At 39.0% G+C, this 22,498-nt stretch overlaps 1 protein-coding gene and 1 long non-coding RNA gene across 5 annotated transcripts in view; one reads left to right on the forward strand and one right to left on the reverse strand.

Annotated features, from left to right (window-relative positions):
• Positions 1-22,498, reverse strand: part of LOC109264434 (uncharacterized) — a 76,000-nt gene that overhangs the window by 44,196 nt on the left and 9,306 nt on the right. For both annotated transcript variants that reach the window (XR_008424839.1, XR_002078722.2), the window contains exon 2: positions 5,082-5,195. This is a non-coding gene — a long non-coding RNA (uncharacterized LOC109264434). The remainder of the gene's footprint in view (positions 1-5,081; positions 5,196-22,498) is intronic.
• VCL (vinculin) overlaps positions 1-22,498 on the forward strand; it is a 110,254-nt gene that overhangs the window by 11,557 nt on the left and 76,199 nt on the right. The window lies entirely within an intron of this gene.

Genomic DNA, 22,498 nt, shown 5'->3' on the forward strand with positions numbered 1-22,498 from the left:
GCATTTGTAAAATAGAATTCATTTTATTCTGGAACAGCCAAATTAATGTAACAAATATATAATGACTACATACTATGGTAGGTACTGGGTGGGCTTAGTATCTCTTATCTGAAAGGAGGGCTAGAATCTCTTTCAGATGTCCTATCAACATGGGGGTAATAGAGTCAAAGAATATGATGGCCACACTACTAGTTTAGAAGGTATACTGTTATTTCTAGTCTTATGGTGGTTTTCTGGAAATTTTTTTAACATGTGTATTTAATGTCAATGTCTTAAATTAGATAGCATTTTTACTATCTTCCTGAGTAATATAAAGATTGTAAAATACTTCTAGTTCCATGATCCCTTTACTTATGGTTGTGTAAAATTTTGTTTCTGTCTTCTTTTTTCACCCCATAAGTTAGATAGTATTGTTGTCTTATACTGTTGCTTTTTTTCCCCATTTACCCACATTTATTATTTTTTTGAGATGTAAGAGAAGTGATGAACAGACCTTCCTTCTAGGTATATTTCTCTACTTCCTGAAGTACACCCTACACTAGTATCTTTTTTTTTAAATGTTTATTTTTATTTTTGACAGAGAGAGAGAGAAAAAACACACACGTGGGGGAGAGGCAGAGAGCGAGAGGGAGAGCCACAATCTGAAACAGGCTCCAGACTCTGAGCTGTCAGCACAGAGCCCAACGTAGGGCTCAAACTCACGAACTGTGAAATCATGACTTGAGCTGAAGTCAGACGCTCAACCAACTGAGCTACCCAGGGGCCCCTATGCTAGTATTATCTTTAATGGGGTCTTTGGGCAGTATACATTCTAAGTTTTTATTTGGCTGAAAATGTCTTTCTTTTGTCTTCTTTTTTGGAAGATAATTTCATTAGATATGCTAATCAGGGCTGATAGTAATTTTTTTCCAGCACTTTGAAAATATTATTCCAGTGTTTCTGTATTCACATCAGCCAATTGTTGTTTTGCTGCAGGTTACGACTTTTCTCCCAGGGGTTTTTAAGACCTTGTTTATCTTTCTTGAGATTTTTTTTGGGCTCCCTGATTTTTGAGGATTGATTTCTTTTATCAATCCTAGATAATTCTTAGCCATTATCTTTTTGAATTTTTACCTCTTTCCTCATTTTATTTTGTCCCTTGGGAACTCTAATTAGAAAAATGTTGTACTTTATCACTCTGTGCTTCATATTTCTTAGTAGTTTGTGTTTTACCTTTAGTAATTTCTTCATTTCTTCCAGTTTGCTAATTCTCATGCAGCTGTGTCTGTCATTTAGTTCATCTACTGAGTTTTTAATTTAAATGACAGTATTTTTTACTTCTAGAATTCTGTTTGTATCTTTTTCAAAATCTGCCTGTCAGTTTTTTTTTTTTTTTTTTTTTAATTTTTTTTTTTTCAACGTTTTTTTTTTTTTTTTATTTATTTTTGGGACAGAGAGAGACAGAGCATGAACGGGGGAGGGGCAGAGAGAGAGGGAGACACAGAATCGGAAACAGGCTCCAGGCTCCGAGCCATCAGCCCAGAGCCCGACGCGGGGCTCGAACTCACGGACCGCGAGATCGTGACCTGGCCGAAGTCGGCCGCCCAACCGACTGCGCCACCCAGGCGCCCCTGCCTGTCAGTTTTAATAGTCTCTTGTTCTTTCATCAGACCTTTTAAAAAAGATTATATTCTCTCTCTCCCTTTCTTTTTTTTTTTTTTGGTTTGATAAAAAACATCTTGGAGTGTAGAAACTATAAGAGCTTAATACCAGGATGAGAATAGAAAGGTACTTTTGAAATCTGAAGGAATTCTAGGATAATATTACTGTCATGAGACCGTGGAAGTCTCTGATTCTTTTCTTTCTTTCTTTAAAAAAAATTTTTTTTTATTATTGCAGGAAGATACATGTAACATAAAAGCTACCATTGTAGAGGCCCCTGGGTGGCTCAGCTGAGCGTCTGACTCTTGATTTTGGTTCAGGTCATGATCCCAGGATTGTGGGATTGAGCCCTGTGAAGGGCTCTGTGCTGAGTGTGGAGCCTACTTAGGATTCTCTCTCTCTCCCTTTGTCCTTTTTAAATTTTTTTTTTTTTAACGTTTATTTATTTTTGAGACAGAGAGAGACAGAGCATGAACGGGGGAGGGTCGGAGAGAGGGAGACAAAGAATCTGAAACAGGTTCCAGGCTCTGAGCTGTCAGCACAGAGCCCGACGCAGGGCTCGAACTCACGGACCGCGAGATCATGACCTGAGCCGAAGTCGGCTGCCCAACCGACTGAGCCACCCAGGTGCCCCACCCTTTGTCCTTTTTACCCCACTTGCACTCTCTGTCTTCAAAAAATAAAAAATAAAAATAATAATAAAAAGGTGTCATTTTAACTATTTTTTTTTTAATTTTTTTTTTTTAATGTTTATTTATTTTTGAGACAGAGACAGAGCATGAACGGGGGAGGGTCAGAGAGAGAGGGAGACACAGAATCGGAAGCAGGCTCCAGGCTCTGAGCCATCAGCCCAGAGCCCGACGCGGGGCTCGAACTCACGGACTGCTAGATCGTGACCTGAGCCGAAGTCGGACGCTTAACCGACTGAGCCACCTAGGCGCCCCAATTTTAACTATTTTTAAGTGTACAATTCTGTGACAATAAGTACATTCACATTGTTGTGTTACCATGATCACCTTCTACCTCTAGAACCTTTTCATTGCCCCTAGCTGAAACTCTGTACCCATTACACACAACTTCCCATTTCTTATTCCACTGAGTTCCTGACAGCTATAATTCTACTCTCTGTCTCTTTGAGTTTGACTTCTCTAGGCAACTCATATAAAGTAGAATCATATAGTATTTTTCCTTTGGTGACTGGCTTATTTTACGTAACATAATGTCTTCAAGGTTCATCCATGTATCTTATGTCAGAATTTCCTTCCTTTTTAAGGCTAATAATAATACTCCATTGCGAGTATGTACTGCATTTTGTTTATTCATCTATTGATAGCCACTTAGGTTCCTTCCTTTTGGCTCGTGTGAATAGTGCTGCTGTGTCATCACTCTTTTTATTGCCTTCTGAGGTCTGGACTTTGCATCTGAGGGGTAGAAGCTTCTGATGGATTCAGGTAGGACTGTGAACCCAGCCATGTTTGCCAGGGATCAAACATGTAATCAAATTAGGCCAAAGGCCCTTTTGCAGAATATGGCAGGAAGACAGGAGGGGAAGTTCATTCCATCCCAGGGAGCCAGTATTTGAAGCACAAGCAAGTTTGTCAGCCAGAGAAAAATGGAAAAGCCTTCTGTGCAAATGCAAAGATACAAGAGTGTAAATGTGCAGTTAGGGAGTAGGGAAGCTTTAGTAATGAGACTACCAAGGTAGATTGTGCTAGTTTGGGAAGGGACTTATATGCCATATTAACCAATCAAAAAAACCCAACCAAAAAATATTATATGCCATATTAACCAATCAAAAAATCCTTTAATTTTTGAATAAGTAAAAAATTCACCTGGTTTGAAATTTGAAAGGTTTGGGATTTAGTAAACAGTCTCAATCCCACCCTTGAACATCAGTCACAGTTTCAATAGGAAACCAATAGGGTTCCTCCTCATAGGAAACCAATGGACACAGGAAACCCAATGTCTTGGGTATGCTTCTAGAGATAGTTTATGCATATTCAGGCAATATATGTTCACCTTTTATATAAGTGGTTACCTATCATTACTGTCCTGTTCCTCGATTTTTTTCCCTTGAAATACTTTGAGAACATTTCTTAATACATATTGAACCTTTTGACAGTTACATAGTAATCCATTGATGACTGTAACATAGTTTATGTAACTAGGCCCTTATGGAGGGACCTCAGGTTATTTGTGATCTTTTGCTATTTCAGACTGTGGCAATGAATGACACAGTTAAGTCATTTTATGCCTGTGCAAGTACATTTATAGGATAATTTCTAGAAGGGGACCATTCTAAGCACTGGATGTGAGGCAGTGGAAGGATTTTAAACTGAGGTATAACATGGACAGTTTTGGGTTTGGGTAGGATAACCCTGGTAGTGGTGAGGAACATAGACTGGAGAGTGAGACACACATTGTTGGAAAGCCATCCATCCAAGAGACAGGGAAGGCTGCCTTCAAGCACTGGGGGAGTGCAGATAGAGAAAGATGGGGCAAATTCTAGAGAGTTCTTTATTACTTCATTTACATTTGGAGTCACAGTATTCTCAATTTCAGAAATGCACCAGTGAAACAAAGTGGTTTTAAAAATTACTAATTATTTTATTTATCCTTAGGGCAACACTATGTGGTTGTTACTCCTATTTTATAGATGAGGAAATTAAGGCTCATAGAGCCCGGGGCTAATAAGTGGCAGGGCCAGAACTTCAGTATTTTATTTATGCAAATGAGCTCACTTTGAAATGCAGGACCAAAAACCTAAAAGGTGTCAACAATGGCTATATTGAAGTTGTATGTTAAATAAGTCATACCATACATACCTTTTTGATTTCATGTGGAAAAAAGAAAAATTAAATACAGTGGCTAGTAGCATGGATCTACCTATAGAGATCTTGGAAGGAAAGAGAAAAGAACAAGTTGAAGTGGGAGCTCTAAGGAAAGAGCTATACTTGGCCTTCAAGTCAGGTAGGCCTGTGGTTTTTAATCACTCCAGTAAGATGTTATGCAAAAACCAGTAGGGAGATATGTTTAGAATGATCCCGTTTTATATTATCCTATATGTGGAAGAGCATAGACTAAAATGTGGTGGGATTGAGTGGTGGGATTTCAGGTTAAACTTTTTTTTTCTTACCAAAATTCATGTTTTTCTCCTAAAAATGAAAATGTACCACTTTCGAAGTAAAAAAGATACATCCAGTATTTTCTCATATATTTTTCTTGTTATTGTTTGTGCTATTTTCAATGCTTGGAATCACCCTTCCAAGAGTTAAAATGGGCCCGATGTTGATCTCACTTTCTCCCTGAAGCTTCTTTCCAGGCGGCTCAGTTGAAATTAATCTTTCCATAAGGCTTGCCTATGTTTCTTAGAAGATACTGTCATGAATTAGAGCTACTTGAGTATACGTGTTTGTACTCTGTCCTCCGACCTCACCCACCTTACAAGTTTGAGTTCTGGAAGGCTTGTAGTGCTCTCGTAGAGTGGGATTGCTTGCACTTGGTAGATACTGTAATGCTGAATCAGTTGTATTTGCAGCACTGCAGTTTTCTCTCTGTCAGAGGAAGAAGAAATAGAGATAAATTCCAAGTCACAGTCAGCAGAGTGATTTTAAAATTCTAAGCGCAATGATATTATCTGTGTACACCAGATGAATACTCTTTCCTAATTTGCGAAGGCTGCTGAAAAGTCCCTGGAGAAAAAGGAGCCGTAAATAAATAAACATCGTCTCTAAAACTGCCATATCTATTGCGTCTCTAACACCTAAACACGAATGCTACATTTTACCTAATATACCAGGAAACTATTATCTTTGAACTGGAAGCTCCAAATTGGCTGCTTGTTCTAGAGTTTCCAGAAACAGGCAAATTCCTCAGTCTCCTGTAGTCGTATACTGATGGCACTGAGGAATGGGAGTGCAGAATCCCCTTCTTCCCCCTTCTTGTCCAGAAATTGACCCCTTTTATTATGTTTGCCAGATAAACCTTTTCCTCTTCTTTTTTTTAAGTAGTGTTCTGTTGATCTTTCCTTCCATATCTTTTTTCTTCTTCTCCTTCTTCAAAGCTACCAGTCTAGATTTAGACTTTAATAATGTCCCTCCTTGGGGCGCCTGGGTGGCTCAGTCGGTTAAGTGTCCATCTTGGCTCTAGTCATGAACTCACCATTGGTGCGTTGAGCCCCACATCGGGCTCTATGCTGGCAGCTTGGAGCATGGAGCCTGCTTTGGATTCTGTGTCTCCCTCTCTGCCCCTCCCCTGCTCACGCTCTGGCTCTCAAAAATGAATAAACATTAAAAAAATTAAAAAAAAAAGAATAATGTCCCTCCTTGATAGTTACCTATTAGCCTCTCACTCCCATCCATTACTGCCAATTTACTTATTAGTAAATCTAAGTACAGTTCTGATCTCAACACTTGTCTTGCTCAGAAGTCTGTACCTCCTCCTATTGTCTTTTAAATTAATCTAAACTCCTTATTTTAGCTCTTGAGGGCTATTACACTTCACGCCCCCCCCCCCTTTGTTTTTATTTCTCTATGGAGTGGAGAAGTCAGCAAACTATATATATAGCCTGTGGGCCAAAATTTATACTGCCCAGGAGCTGAAATAGTGTTTATATTTTTAAATGTTTGAAAAAAAAATCAAAAGAAGATTCCATGGTGCATGAAGTTATATAAAATTGAAGTTTCAATATCCATAAATACAGCTTTCTTGGAACAGCCCTGCCCACTCATTAACATATTTTCTATGACTGCTTTCAGCTTACAACAGTGTTGAGAAGTTGTGACAGAGGCTATATGGTCCATAAAGCCTAAAATATTTACTATCTGGCCCTTTATAGAAAAAGTTTGCCAATCCCTGACCCAGAGTCTTAAGATTTATAAAGTTGGGAATAGACCTCAGAGATGTTCTAATCCAACTCTCATTTTTTTTTTTTTTTTTTTTTTTTTTTAAGTAAACTGTATGCCCAATGTAGGGCTCAAACTCACAACCCCAAGATCAAGAGTCGCATGCTTTACTGACTGAGCCAGCCAGATGGCCCCAACTCTCTCATTTTAAAAATGAGAAAGTGGGGGCACCTGGGTGGCTCGGTTGAGGGTCCGACTCTTGATTCGGCTCAGGTCATGATCTCATAGTTTGCAGGATCAAGCCCTGCGCTATCAGCACAGAGCCTGCTTGGGATCTCTCTTCTCTGCCCCTTCCCTGCTTGCACATGCTCTCTCTCAAAATAAATAAACTTAAAAAATAAATAAATAAAAATGAGAAAATGTATTCTCAGACATGATCAATAGAGTCTCTGAGGCAGGTACCTTTGACAGTGGAAAAGCCAAAATCAGAATCTACTGCTGGTCCTACCCCAGAGTAGGGCCCCTCCCTCAAAGCCTGCACTTAGACCCCATGAGACTGCTTGGCATTTCATGAACACATTCCAGTCCTTCTCAGTTCTGTTTCTTTGCATATGCTGTATTTCCTTCCATCTAAGATACCTTCTTCCCTCCAGAAATTATATCCATGCTTTAAGGCTTAGCTCAAATACTGAAGACTGTCTTAATCTCAACAGCTGGTTGCACTCTGTGTCCACCTACCCCCAGTAGTGCTAAGTTCTACTTCCCTGTTGGCCTATACACAGCAGGCATTTATGTAGTTCTGATCTTTTCCAAGCCTAACTAACTATAAACTGCCTAATTGCATCTTTGTATCACTTGCACACTGCCTTACAAATGGAATTCCTAGGACATAATTTAAAGAATAAATTAACTAAAAACATCAGGATACAAAAGATACCTTCAACATCTCTAGTTTATGTCTTATTAAAAAAAGGGGGTGCCTGGGTGGCTCAATCGGTTAAGTGTCCAACTCTTGATTTGGCTCAGGTAATGAGCTCACCATTGTGAGATTGAGCCCGTGTCGGGCGGGCAGGCTCTACTCCCAGCGTCCTCAAGATTCTCTCTCACCCTTTCCCTCTGCTCCTCCCCCACTCGTGCTCGTACTCCCTCTCTCTCTCAAAAAAAAAAAAAAAAAAAAAAAAAGACAGAAAGAAAGAAAAAAGAAACTACAACACCACTGAATAATATTTTTGATGGTATTAGCTATATAGAAGAATCTACCTCACAGTCGATGAAGTGTGTATACCCTAGGGAGAACTTGGATATGTCCCAAGGAGGATCATCTAATTATGTGATTATTATTTAAGACTTGAGTATATTTATTGATTACTAGGCTTATAGAAACTTCCCTGCTAAGGTAGGAATTCACACTCTAAATTCAAATTCAACAGTGATAATCTTATACATTCTCTATCTACAGGGATTCTCTGTTGTTATATCTTCCATGTAAATTCAATTCGGGAAGGTTTCCATTTATGAACCAAATACAGACTTGTGTTGTTCTGTAATGAATCATTAGGAGTGAACTTGATATTTAGGGCTGACTGAAGATAAAAGGATTGTAGTTTAGTGTATAGGTGCTTTGCCAGCATTGACTTTTGATACTTTGCTTGAAACAACGTCAACAATTAAAAAAAAAACAACAAAAAAACTAGATAGATGAATAGACCCTCATGATAATGTAATCCTCTCAGTTCTAATTCTCTTTCTTTTCCCCAACTGGGAATAAGTTGTGTAAGATGGTAGAGCCAGAACTTAACTGATGGGTTTGGTTATCTGTGGCAGCTCTTCAACATCTAGGCTTGTGGTACTTTGTAGTAGTAAGCAGGTGAAACAAAAGGAAATAATGTCCCTGTGAAAGTCTTCTAATTAAACCAAGGTTGTGTCTGATCTATTAATGTTACATGAAGAGCAGTGATGAAATATAATCGGCAAAAGGCACAAACACAAATAGTATAGCTGGGGATGGTTGACAACAGCTTTTTTTCTGTCTGTACATCTCGGCCAGTTTGGTCTGGATGTGCTGCAGCTGTTCTCTTATTTCACTTTTCAGCAAGTTTAGAATTGAGTCTTGCTTAGCCCATGTGTAGTCGCACTAAATATGTTTGTAGTCATTAAGAAGAAAAGGTAAAAACGTTAAAAACAAAAGCCTAAAGGTAAAACTTGGGGGTTTTATTTAGTTTAGGTACCATTAAACAAATCTTTTTTATGGGCGTTTGAAGTGAGCAGCCTTAACCATTTGTCATATTAGTATTCCCAAACATTGGATTTCTGGTTCTGGCTGTTTATAAGAAATGTGTTTGTAGCTTGAGCTGAAATAGAGTAATTCTGCTTCTGGCCCTAATTTAATGGGTCAGAGTGTCTGTTACAGCCTGGAGCCAAATTTAATTACTAAACTGTAAAAGTGACTCTGAATGATCTCCAGTTAGCAAGCAGGATGATTCCCAACATTAGTAAAGACACTCAAAGACATTTGTCTTTGGGTTACTATTTCAAATTTTGACCACACCTGTAATTAAAAAAAAAAAAAAAAAGTAAAAGGCTACATTATTGGTCAATCCTGGTTCAATTTTAAAAGCTAATTGAGGCCAGGTTGACTCAGCTGATCATTCCTAAGCAAGTAACAGTTATGGAGCTGAAGCAGCTTTATCCCTAGTGAGCCTGACCTGTCCTGGCTGTGGAAACCTTCCAGCTTCTGGGAAGGAAAATCAGAACAATTGGATATGAGTTGATTAGACTGCAGCCTGGTGGTTTATATATACCCATTGTGGGCTTGAAGTCTTTCTTATCCTTGCCGTCTGATAGCTCCATAGAATTATAGAATCATGTGATGTAACAGCAGAAAACAATCCATATCATTGAATCCTTTTCCCTCATTACACACACACATACACGCATGCACACACACACCCACACACACATACACACACAAACACAGTAGAGTGGCTTATTTTATTTGTATTTTTTAAGATTTTGTTTTTAGGCAATCTCTACACCCAACATGGAGGTTCAAACTTACAACCCCTAAGTCAAGAGTCACATTCTCTACTGACTGAGCCAGCCAGGCACCCCTGGGAGTGGTTTAGAATTAGAGCATGGGTGTGCTGAAGTCAACACCAGTATCTGAGTAATTTTAGGCAGATCAAGGAACCTATCTTTGCCTCTGTCATCTGTAAAATGAGATTGTAATGGTACCTACCTCATAGGTATATTGTTATAAAGATTTAATGAAGTAATAAAGAGCTCCTGATTTACAGCATGTGCGCAGTTAACAAAAAAAAAAAAAAAAAACTTTTTTAAAAGGAGAAAACAGAAGTCACAGATGAATACCACAATGGCAGAGGGAAAGAAAAAAGGACTAATGTTTATTTAGCACCTGTTATCTTCCAGGCCCTGGAAGATACAGATGTATTAGGTGATTTACATATGTATTACATTCTTTAGCCTTGAGAGAGATTTTACTTTTCCCATTTTGCTGGTTAGAAGAGTGAGAAAGAGATTAAGTTACTTGCCCAAGGACACGGTATTAATAATAGCAGAGTGGAAGGAGAGATTCATTCCAAAGCCCCAGTTCTTTTCCACTACCCTGTTACCTTCCATGAGGTCCCCAGTTTTCCCCACATAAAAATGGGTTGCATTTCAAAAATTCATTTACAAATTCATTTGAAGTTATTTTTCCATAAGGACAAAGTTACAAATGGTGGTTATAGACCCAGACTTATCTGCAAGAGCTGCATTGTTACTGAAATTATGCACATTTGTGAACTAAAACTGTCAGGAAAAAAATGCATTTGCAATTTTGGCTATTAAACAGAAAAAGTGTATTTTAAATTCTGTGGAATAATAGTTCTTTGAGAAAAGCAGATTGGTTAGAGAACAGTAAGAAGATGGAGACTGTTTTGATGCTGGTGGGGCCTTTGGAATACTTTAAGGGACTTAACATTTATAGCACGGAAACAGTCTATGTTTGATGACACTTTGATGATGTACAAAGCACATTCTTATTCATTACAATCATGTATGAGACACGTAGGATAGGTAGTAGAGTTGACCTAATTTTCCTTGGCAATAGTTAGCTTTTTTTCCCCCATCATTTCATCCATGATTTTTGTTTTTTAAAGGAGCCCAGCTAGTCACTTTAATACTGAAAGGATTAGTTTATAGGTATATTGAAGAATGAATGAAAATAAAAGAATGAAGGTCTTTGATGTAGAAATGTTGGGGCTTGGAGCAAGCGGTCAAGAAAGAATTCTTGAGGCCTCTTTGGTGCAAAAAGGTGGCTTTATTAAAGCATGAAGACTGGACCCATGGTCAGAAAGGGCTGCACTGGGATTGTGAGAACAATTGATTACATACTTTCAAGTTGGGAGGGGTTAGGGATAGTATAAGTCTCTAAGGAATTTGGAAGCAAAGTTTCCAGGACCTTGAGGGGCTAGCTGTTGTTAGGATAGGTCATTTACTACTGTCTAGTAAAACCTTAGTCATAAGACCCTTCAGATGTATATCAGTGGGCCATATGCTTGGAGGATGATTGCTAACATATATCTTGCGCGGGGCGGGGCGGGGCGGGCGGGTAGAGATAAAGGAAGTTTCCAAAGGAATTTTTATATGTTAATGGAGACTTAACAGGGCCCTGGAGGTTGGGATGTTAAGCCCTTAGCAAAGTATTAACATCCAGGCAGTTGAGTTCCTAGAGGAAGGTCACTCTGCCTGTTTCAAGGACTTGTCACTGGGCTCTAAGTTGTAAGGAAATTTAATTTTTTTCTGTTGCTTTTGTTCCCCATGTCAGTCTTCCTGAGTTAATTGTGCCGAAATAGAAGGAATTAGAATGGAGTAAAGGGTATATGTGGGCAGATAAGAAAATGGTAGAATTAAATGTTAACTGTTTTTTTTTTTACTGTCTTTAATATTTTCTTATTTTAGTTGGCACTGTTTTCTGAGCACATTATCAGTCATTGTGTGTCAAACCTGACCCCAGTGGAATCTGTTCTTTACTTGAAGCATCTGCTAAAGATTATATTCAGATCATGCAATGATCTTTTCCTCCCCATCAGTATTTATGAATATGCGATAGTTATTTAATTATAAGACTAGTGGGACTAGTACGGAGTTCCTGTTTAAGTAATCTTTTTAATAACTAAAAAAAATTAGAAAAAGTAAAGCAGATTGAATGAAAAACCATCCTTTTATTTTCCTGTAATTATTGCTTGTTCTCCTCTTACTAAAGACAGGACTAAAGGGTGAGAATTGGGGGAACTTAATGTGATGTAGTATTTGCTTATGCATGTTTCAAAACAAAAGGGAAATCCCTTTAAGTAGGATTTGATATGCTGTAAACGAGTGTAGGAATATTTGTCACTTAATGTCTGGCTTGCAAGTTAGGAAGTATACCTGAAAACACAGGAAATGGAGCCAAGATGCTTGGATTTACATTCATGTTCTGCAACTTCTTTAGAGAAATTACCTCCCTGACCCTCCTTTTTAAAGTGATGCATTTAGGGTAGATTGCCAAAGTCTTTTTTACTCTGAAATTCTCTGTGAAATGGAAGGAGAATATTTTGTGTTTATTTGAGACGGCTGGGAGAAAGTGGGTGGTGGCGAGAAGTTCACTGTGCTGGAGACCTGCTTTGTTGTTAAATTAGTGGCCATCCAGAGTGCAAGTGTAAGTATTTGTGACATGTACAGAAGAGTACTGAGTTGAGGGAGGGAATCTAGTATTTGCCAATTGGAAGCCTGCCCACAGCATCTTCATAAATATGAATCTGGTGAGCAGGCTGCTCTGTTAACATTTATCTAACCTTAACCGATACAGTCAATCTTAAATTGGGTTAGAATAAAAGGCTGCTGCCGAGGCAGCTTAACACTAGTTCTAAGGAACGTATGTTGCATCAAATAAGCCTGCTTGACGTTAGAACTTGCCACTGACATGGTTCATCTACTATTTATCCCATGTGATTGTGTTATCATTGGTGTACATTTAAATTCAATTTTCGGCAGTTGGTCAAAATATGAACCTTTTAGGCACTGGTGGTTTCTCATTACTTTATGGATTATTACTTGCCAGGAATATTTTTTTAAATTTTATTTATTTATTTTTAGAGAGAGAGTGTGCGGGCAGGGGAAGAATAGAGAAAGAGAGAGAGAGAATCACAACCAGGCTCCACAATGTCAGCACAGAGCCTGATGCAGGGCTCCACCTCACAAATGGCGAGATTATGACCTGAGCCAAAATCTAGACATGGATGCTTAACTGACTGAGCCACCCAGGCGCCCCCTTACCAAGAATATTGTTGACACTTTTCATTTTATTTTTAAATGTTTTATTTATTTTTGAGAGAGAGAGTGCAAGCGGGGGAGGGGAAGAGAGAGAGGGGGACAGAGGATCCGAAGTGGGCTCTGCACTGACAGCAGTTAGCCCAATGGGTGCTTGAACTCATGAACTGTGAGATCATGACCTGAGCTGCAGGTGGATGCTCAACTAACTGAGCCACCCAGGTGCCCCTGTTGACACATTTTAGAAATTTAGTTTGTTTTTCTGATTATAGAGGTAATGCATAGTCATTTTTTAAAAATCTGAAAAGTACAGGAAAAGATTAAGAAGAAAAGAGAAATCACCTGAAATTCTACTTTCCATGCTGTTTCCTTCTAGTCATTTTTTTCTTTTTTTTTGAGGTAGCTATGTGTTTGGGGGAGAGGGGGATATTTCTTTAGTGAAACAGCTGAGGCATAAGTAGAATTTCCCATGACACTCATGATGTTGGGAATCTTGCCTTGTGTACTGTGCTAATTAAGAACTGAATGATTTTGTCTGGGGCACCTGGGTGGCTCGGTCAGTTGAGCATCCTGACTTTGGCTGTGGTCATAATCTCACAGTTTGTGAGTTCAAGCCCTCTCCTGTCAGCGCAGATCCTGCTTCAGATCCTCTGTCCCCCCGCCCCACCCCCATCCCTCCCTCACCGATACTTTCTCTCAAAAATAAATAAATACTAAAAAAATACAAGAACTGAATGATTTTATTAAACCAGGTGGCACAAACTCAGATGCCTGCACAACCAAATGTGTAAATGTGTGAATCAGACCAGTTAGAGGACACTGGGGAGTGGTAGGGACTGTGGTAAATTGAAAAATGTAGGACCTGATTGAAGAAGACTGCTACTATCTCCAGCTTATTGTTGCCATATGGAAACAGAGTCTTGTGTTACCAGATCTTCCTGATATCCAATAAAATCTGGACATCTGTATTTCTTTTTAATGTGAAGTTTTCCGTTTTAAAAAAATACCGTGCCTGTCAAATAGGTCTGTAGATTACACCTGGCCCATACACTGCCGTTTTGTCATTCCTGACATAAATACTTCCCTCAGTCTTTCTCACAGCTCTCATAAGAAGAGCACTTTTATAACAAAATATTTAGAGGGGACTTGCATAAGGAATTTCTAAGAGTGGCTTCAGGAATTTTCACTCTGTGTAGACACTGAGAGGGTTGCCTAATGTGGGAATGATAAACCTAGATATCCACAGAGACCAGGAACTGACATAAATGAGTGAAATGGTCTGGATATTAAGATTATAGGGAATGGTACAGAGAGTATATTCCCTGTATAGGATATTTGGGTTCTAGCAAATTGTTTCTTTGCTGAAATGCAGATCTGATGTGGCCAATCTTCTAGTATGTCAAGAGTTTCATAAATTTGTATCTTTATGAAATTTCTTGACTTAAAAACAATGTGGATGAAACATAAATTACCGTTGGTCCAAATCTGCACAAAGAGTTACTAATTTGTAACTCGTGGCCTAGATGACTGTTTTCCTAAGTATATCCTACAAATCCCAATTCCATCATAGGTTGGTAGGTATTAAGAAATTGGAAAGTGGTGGATTAAATTAAATTAAACAGATTTCCTGACTGAAAGTTATCTTAGATCCTTAAATAAACTGTTTGTAAATTCCTAAGAAGATATAGGTCATAGGCCCCACAGTTACAGTTAATGTCTCTGTCTTCACTCACCATCCGTCTTGTCTCTGAGGAAGAGATGATTTCCTCCTGGTAAATGTTAGTGTCTCTACCTGTTCTCCAGATTCTGTCCCTGCCTCTTTAGAGACCTTGCTTTATAATCAACGTCTTGTTTCCTGCCTCCTTTCCTTCAGCCTATCAACATGCTTGGTTTCTTTAAAGAAAATAATAACCATTTTCTTAGCATACACAAAAATTAACTTCAAATGGATTGTGGACCTAAAATGTAAGAGCTAAAACTATAAAATTCTTAGAATAAAACATAGGAATAAATCCTCATGACCTTGGTCATGCAAAGCCTTCTTAGATACTATACTAAAAGCACAAGCCACAAAAGAACAAATAGATAACTTGAATTTCATCAGAATTAAAAACTTTTGTGCTACAAAGGACACCATCAAAAAAGTAAAAACAAGTCACAGACTGGGAGAAAATATGTGGTATAACCATATAATGGAATATTATTTGACAATAAAAAGCAATGAAATACCGCTATATGCTCCAACAGGAAAGAAGCCAGTCACTAAAGGTTGTATCCTGGGGCGCCTGGGTGGCTCAGTCAGTTAAGTGTCCGACTTCGGCTCAGGTCATGATCTCATGGTTCGTGGATTCGAGCCCTGCATCGGGCTCTGTGCTGACAGCTCAGAGCCTGGAGCCTGCTTCAGATTCTGTGTCTCCCTCTCTCTCTGCCCCTCCCCCACTCGTGCTCTGTCTCCCTCTGTCTCAAAAATAAATAAACATTAAAAATTTTTTTTTAAATGTTGTACACTGTGTGATTCCATTTGTATCAAATATAGGCAAATCTGTAGAGACAGGAAGTAAATTACTGATTGCCTATGGCTGGACGGGGTGGAGAAGGTTTGGGGATAAATACAAGGAGTGACTGCAGATGGTTTCTGTATGGGATGATGATGATGTTCAGAAAATGATTATGGTGATGGTTGCACAACTCTCTGAATATACTGAAGCCATTAACTATGGCAGTAGACACTATTGATTCTTCTTTCACATTCTTGGAACTCTGTATTTCTTTAGCTTTCATGGCATAGTTCTACCATTCCACACATCCTGTTTTCAGACATTTCCTTCTCAGCTCTTTTCACCAGCTTGCTTTTCTACCAGCTCTGCTCTGTTTCTTCAGCCTAGGCATGTAAACTGAGGAACCATCTCTTCAGTTGCTTATTGAGCAAGTGCTTATCTCCATCTCAACATCCCATAGGTAGTCATGATTTTCTTTCTCAGATCTGGTTTTCTCTTCCTATATTACCTATACTACCAAGTCCATTTGAGTCAGGAGCCTGAGAGTCATTCCAGACTTCTCCCTTACCCTCCACATGGAATGTCACATAGATGCACCTCTTAAATCTGCCTTCATAGCCATATCCATACTGCTGCTGCTTTTAGTTTATCTTTACTTTCACTAAGACTCTAAGCTCTGTGTGATTAGGGGCCACATGTGTTTTCTTCATTACTGTCTATAATACCTGGCACATGGTATGTTATATAAATATTTGATTGAGTAAATGAACTAACAAATGAACTGATCATTCTAGTTTTTTTGTTTTGTTTTATTTTATTTTATTTTTTTTACCTTTGTTTTATTTTTGCTGCTGAATTTTTCTTACTGAAATGCAAACCTAATAATGTCTTTTGCTTAGGACCATTAAATAATTTCCCATTGGTTAGAGAATAAAGTCTAAGTCCACTGCACACAAGGCCCTCCCTAATGTGGTCCCTTTCTGCTTCTCCAATTTCCTATCTTCTTTATATCTCCTCCTTGTGGACCTTAAACTGGCCATACCTTCACATAGCTGCTCCACTGCTGGAAAGCTCTTTCTTCCCCAAATCCCATTACTCCTGGAGAAGAGCTCTTATCAGCCTTTCTAGAGTTTCTTTTCCTCTGTGAAACCTCTCCTACATCACTGATGCAGAGCTGAAGCTTGGATGTGACTCCGTTAGAGCATGCATTACACTGTGTAACAATGATTAGTTTAAGCATTTGTCTTGTCTTTCTGTGAAGGGCAAGGACTGAATCCCACTTATTTTTATATTGCCATCGCACACAATGTTGTGCACAGTGCCTACCACATAGGAAGTACTCAATGAGTGGTTGATTAAATGAGTGAGTTGGAAATCAGAGTAGGTTAGAGAGTCCTTGTTTTTCTGGATATATGGCTTTTTAAACACCTGACTCTAGTATATCATCTGTGAATAATGCAAAAGGTACAGTGAGGGGTGGGTGGATCATAAATCCATCACCACTGCAGGAAAATAAGCAAAAGTGTTGCTGATGGTGGGCATATACATTATTATTGTTTTATGACATAGACATGGTACTGGACACAGCTGCATATCAGAATGGCCCTTCAGTATAATGGATTGATCAGCCTAATAGCTATACTACAGAAACAGAGATTTGAGCCAAACTAAGTACAGGCAGAATTGTGCACATTCCCTTGTCTGGTCACAATCAGTTGGTTTCCATCAGTTGGCTCCATGGCTGGCCTACTGTAGCTTTAAGTGTACATTTGGCTTACATTTTCATTGCATTTTCTTGTCTAAATACATTAGGGGAGCATCTGGGTAGCTCAGTCGGTGAAGCATCTGACACGATTTCAGCTCAGGTCATGGATCTCACGGTTTGTGGGTTTGAGCCCCGATCCAGCTCTGCGCTGACAAGGTGGAGCCTGCTTGGGATTCTCTGTCCCTCTCTCTCTCTGCCCCTCCCTCTTAGCTCTCTCTCAAATAAAAAAAATAAATAAAATAAAAATAAAAATAAAATACATTAAGGACTTCTGTTGATTACCATCTCCCTGCACCCTTTAAATCTGATGTTCTATGGCTACCACTTATACTGTGTAAATCTCTAACACAAATTCTCTTATGTGTTTTGTCTTTCTGTTTTCTTATATTTAGGCTAGCTAAGGGAGACCTCTACATTAACATACTTTTAGTCTGGGTAATGACTTGAACCAGCCAAGTTGTTTTTTTTTTTTCTTTTTCCCTTTCTTTCTTTCTTTCTTTCTTTCTTTCTTTCTTTCTTTCTTTCTTTCTTTCTTTCGCTGGAAAGAAACCAAATCTCTGTACATTACTGAACCAAATTGAGTGGGTCGTGATGAAAGGAGTAATAATAACAACAGCAGAAGACAAAAGGCCTCTCACATAGAATTTTGAACTAAAGTCACATATTGAACAAAAGATATTTAAATTAACTACTGAACAAAGTAAGAGCTCTTCAAAAGAAACAGGGCTTCCCGCCAAGCCCCCTGAAAATGCCCCCAGGCCTCTTACTCATTCACTACCCTTATTTCATTTTATCTAAGGATGCTTTATTTCTTATCTCATTCTCTTCCTACCACCTAGCGGACACATAGTTGGCACTTACTGCCTGTTTATTGAATTGAGGGAATTGGGCCTCAAGAGTTAGAGGCAATTCTCTGAAGAAGAAAATAAAAGAGAAATAGTTTTAGCAGTGAATAGAACCAACAAGTCTGAATTTCAGCAATGGAACAAAGCTTGGAAGTAATAAAATGTATTTACTATAAAGTTAGATTACTTTGAAAGGGTTGTTTTTAAATGCTCACCTGGAAAACCTCAGAACTTATAATTAAGACCTATTTGGCATTCTGGCATTCTTTTCTCTGCTTTTTTTTTTTTTTTTTTTTAAGTACCCTTCATGCCCAGCATGAGGCCTGAACTCACGGCCCTGAGATCAAGACCCAAGATGAGATCAAGAGTCCGATGCTCAACTGACTGAGCATCCAGGTGCCCGTCCCCCGCTTTGTACCCTTTAACTATGGGCATTTATTTTTCAGAGAGAATATGATTTATTTTAAGGTTAAAAAATCAGACATCAACTTTAACCTCACAATCATAAAATGTATAGATAAAATATACAGGAAGTGAGAGCTTTTAAATTTTGCATTTATTAATCATTTCATACCTTGCCTTGTTCCTAAAAAGAATTTGAAGTGGTAAATGAAGACTGAAGGTAGAAAAGATAAACTTAAAGGTAAATTTCCTTTATCAGAGAGCTAAAAGGTAATTGGGTCAACTACAGTAGACAAGGAAGGAAAGAGATCACATAGTTGAGAAGAAATATTTGAGTAATTATATGATTCATTTCAGGTCACATACATGACCATATATTTATTTATTTGTTTATTTTTAATGTTTATTTTTGAGAGGGAGAGAGACAGAGTACAAGCAGGGGAGGGGCAGAGAGAGAGGGAGACAGAATCCAAAGCAGGCTCCAGGCTCCAAGCTGTCAGCATGGAGCCCAACGCGGGTCTTGAAGTCACGAACCCTGAGATGACCCGAGCTGAAGTCGAACCCTTAACAGACTGAGCCACCCAGGTGCCCCCATACATGGCTATTTATTAGCTAAGCTGTAACTAGAAACCAAGTCACTAAATTCCTGTGCATGTGCTCTTAACATGTATGTAGTAAAAACATTTGGCTTAACTAAAGTAGTTAAGTGTTTTGATGACTGGTGCTGCACAGGTTCGAGAAGCATTTGTCCAAATTATTACTGACCTGCTTGTTTGTAAAGTGTAGCTTGTATTAGGAATCATGTGCTTCCCCACAGTAAGGCTGAGGCCTCCAGGAGAAATGTTTTCCACAAGCCATGAAGATTCCTGCTAGTTAACAAAGAGCATTTTGTGAATTAATCCCTTTCTTAATTGTTCTACTCTTTTTGTTTGGAAAAGATGGATGCTAAAAAAGCTGTTTTGTTTTGATAGTGTGGGGAAAGAGAAGGAAAGTACATTTCCTGGTTGATGGCCTAAAAAATGTGAAGCTTTATCTTGGCTCTCCTAGATAGACTTTGCCAGCTGTTCACAAATAGAAGATGCTTTTCTGATCCTGCATATCTTTAGAAACTGGCTTCTTTGGAACTTCTTGACTTGATACTTCAGTGATACAACACTGAATTGGAAAGATCTAGAACAGAGGATGACAACCTTTGAATAAATGGGCAAGTTAAGTTACATAATCTTCTCTGTCTTTGCTTGGCATACAAAGCCCTTCCCAAGGTGACTGGAGCTTCCCTTTCTAGCCTCATTTCTTTTGCTGAGGCCACACCAACCTGTTTTTCTTGTCTACTCAACCATATGCTCAAACACATCGGAGCCTTTGCCTGTTCTTTCCTTTCTGCTTGGACTGTCTGATCCTTCTCTTCTCCATCTAGCAACTGTCTTTGCAGACCCAGCTCCTTTGTTTTGTGAAGAAGACCATGCAGCAAAGGCAAAAATGAAGGTTAATCTAGCAGCTGTGTGAAGAGTGAATTAGAAGATGGAAGTCTAGAGTCAGGAAGACCAGTTTTAGGAGACAGTGAAAGTCCCATAGACCTGAGCTGTGCAATATAGTAGCCACTAGCCACATGTGGCAATTACAATTAAAATTAATTGAAAGAAGCCAATCGATAAAGGTTACATACAGGATGATTCTGTACGACATTTTAGAAAAGGTAAAACTATGGAGACAGTGACATGATTAGTGGTTGCCAGGAGTGAGTTGTCATGTTGACTATGAGTTTTGGGTGATTATGATGTAGTCAATGGTAGGTTTATGGGTAGTAACAAATGTACTCTCTGGTGTGGGTTGTTGATAATGGGGGAGGCTGTTGTATGGAGCGGGGAGTGTATGGGAAATCTCTGTTATCTTCCCCTTAGTTTTGCTGTGAACTTAAAATGCTATAAATGAAAAATAAAATCTTAATTAAAAAAATTAAGATTAATTAAAATTAAATAAAAAGTAATAAGTTACTTCTTCAGTTGCACAAGCCATACTGCTCAATAGGCATATGTGGCTCTTGGCTACTGTATTGGGTAGGACAGTTCAAAAAGAACATTTCTATCATAACAGAAAGTTCTATTGGACAGGATTGCTAAAAATCAATTCCTCAAGTGAAAATGACATTTATTCTACACAGTCATGCTTTATGTGTTTTGCCTTAAAAATGGGAGCATTTATTTATTGTACCTAATTTAATTCTGGATTGAGTATATTGAAGATTGGAGTGACTGTGGATACTGTCACCACAAGTATGAATGCAGCTTAGAATAGTAAATTAAGGGGTGCTTGGGTGACTCAGTCAGTTGAGTATCTGACTATTTCAGCTCAGGTAATGATCTCAGGGTGGTGGGATTGAGCCCCGCATTGGACTCTGTGCTGGGTGTGGAGCCTGCTTAAGATTCTCTCTCTCCCTCTGCCCTTCCACGCCATCTCCCTGCCACCAAAAAAGAAGAGCACAGGCTCTGGAACCACATGCCTTTTTTTAAAAAAAAAATAGCTTCTGGATAAGTAGGCTTTGAGTATATTTTTATTATCTACTTTTCTTTCCCCACTTACCCCTACCCTTAGAAAAGAGAAATAAAATATTTAAGTAAAATTCATTCATTCTTTAGTAATTACCTTCACCAGGGTCAGATTATTGGCTGTTCGTAAAACTGTTTTAATGGTTTTGCTGGGTGTACTCATGATTGCTTTATTTTTAATTTTAAGTTTTATTTATTTTTTTAAAAACAGATTATCTTAATTTTTAAAAAAAAATTTTTTTTTTCAACGTTTTTTATTTATTTTTGGGACAGAGAGAGACAGAGCATGAACGGGGGAGGGGCAGAGAGAGAGAGGGAGACACAGAATCGGAAACAGGCTCCAGGCTCCGAGCCATCAGCCCGGAGCCTGACGCGGGGCTCGATCTCACGGACCGCGAGATCGTGACCTGGCTGAAGTCGGACGCTTAACCGACTGGGCCACCCAGGCGCCCCCAGATTATCTTAATTTTTAAATTTAATTTTTTTTGAGAGAGACAGAGAAAGCATGAGTGGGGGAGGGGCAGAGAGAGAGAGGGAGAGAGAGGATCCCAAGCAGGCTCCCTGCTGCGTGGGGCTCAAACTCCCGAAACTGTGAGATCATGACCTGAGCCAGAACGAAGAGTTGGACAATTAACTGACTGAGCCATCTGGGTGCCCCATGATTGTTTTATTTTTTGAGGGTAAATCTTTGCCATATATCAGCCTTCCAGCATTGCTGCCTTCAAAGACCTCTCACCTAATTGATCAGAAGTCATTTCTGATTTTTCCCCCCCTCGGTCTACTCCCCATCCCCCACTCCTTGCAGTCCAAGAGCAAGTCCTATTAGTTCTTCCTCCAAAAGAGCTAATTCGCCATTTCCACTTTCATGTCTTATTTTAAGTTACTGTCTTCTCTCTGCTGGATGACTGCAGTAGCCTCCTAACTGGTCAGCCTGCTTCCCCTTACCCACTAAGATCACTTGGCCACATCACAGACAAAAATGTCTTTTTAAAAAGAAAATCAGGTCATTTCAATCTCCTGTTTAGCAGTCCTTCTTCTTACTGTATTTAGAAAAGATTCCACACATCTTAACCTAGCCTAAAAGGCTCTTTGCCATCTGGCCCTTGCCTTCTTATCCAGCCCTATCACCACCACACCTTCTCCCCTCACTGAACTTCAGCCACTCTGGCCTCCTTAAGCTTCCTTGGATATACTCAAATTTTCCTGCCATAGGGTCTTTGTCTTGTTTCTCCCTATGGAGTGTTCTTTCCCAGTTCTTCCATGAGGCTTCCTTCTCAGCTTCAGAGTCTCAACTCCAGTGTTACTTCCTCAGGGAAGTCTTCTTTATCCACTCTTTAAAGTAGGAACCCTCTACTCCTACCCTATAGTCTATATAGTATCATCCTTACCATTATCTGGGGTGATTTTGTTTGTGTATTTATGTACTTGTGCACTTTCTGTCTACTCCTACTAGAATATAAGTTCCATGAGGGCAGGAGGCTTATTTTTACTCTCTGCTCTAGCCCCAATACCTAGAACAGTGCCTGGCTTATGTAGTTGTACTCAATAAATGTTTCATAATGCTGAATAACAGCTGAATAACTGAATGTTTTCTAAAGGAGATATAAGAGGAACTCACTCCTCTTCTTCCCTTGCTGTGTCTCTG

Source organism: Panthera pardus, unplaced genomic scaffold, assembly GCF_024362965.1.
Source record: "Panthera pardus isolate Hobbes unplaced genomic scaffold, ASM2436296v1 HiC_scaffold_22, whole genome shotgun sequence".
NCBI classification, from domain to species: Eukaryota; Metazoa; Chordata; class Mammalia; order Carnivora; family Felidae; genus Panthera; species Panthera pardus.